A 434-nucleotide genomic window follows, 5' to 3' on the forward strand; every position below is an offset into this window, starting at 1 on the left:
TAATTACAAAAGAACAAGAAGTACTTGGATTTCAAATTTTATCTTGAAATTAGTTTAATTATTTTGATGTGGTGGTAATAATTTTTGTTTTCTGAATGAATGAATGAACAGTGCATATGTCTTTTGATATTGTTGTTTATGAGTGTTAAAATTGTTGGTTCTTGAAAGAATGATGAACAAAGAGAAATGTTATTGATGATCTGAAAAACATCATGAAATTGATTCTTGAAGCAAGAAAAAGCAGTAAAAAAAAAAGAGAAAAGGCGAAAATTTTAAAGCAAGGATCCAAGGCTTTGAGCATTAATGGATAGGAGGGCCCAAGGAATTAAAATCCAGGCCTAAGCGGCTAAATCAAGCTGTCCCTAACCATGTGCTTGTGTCATGAAGGTCCAAGTGAAAAGCTTGAGACTGAATGGTTAAAGTCGTGATCCAAA

This window comes from Arachis duranensis, chromosome 2 (assembly GCF_000817695.3).
Source record: "Arachis duranensis cultivar V14167 chromosome 2, aradu.V14167.gnm2.J7QH, whole genome shotgun sequence".
NCBI lineage: Eukaryota > Viridiplantae > Streptophyta > Magnoliopsida > Fabales > Fabaceae > Arachis > Arachis duranensis.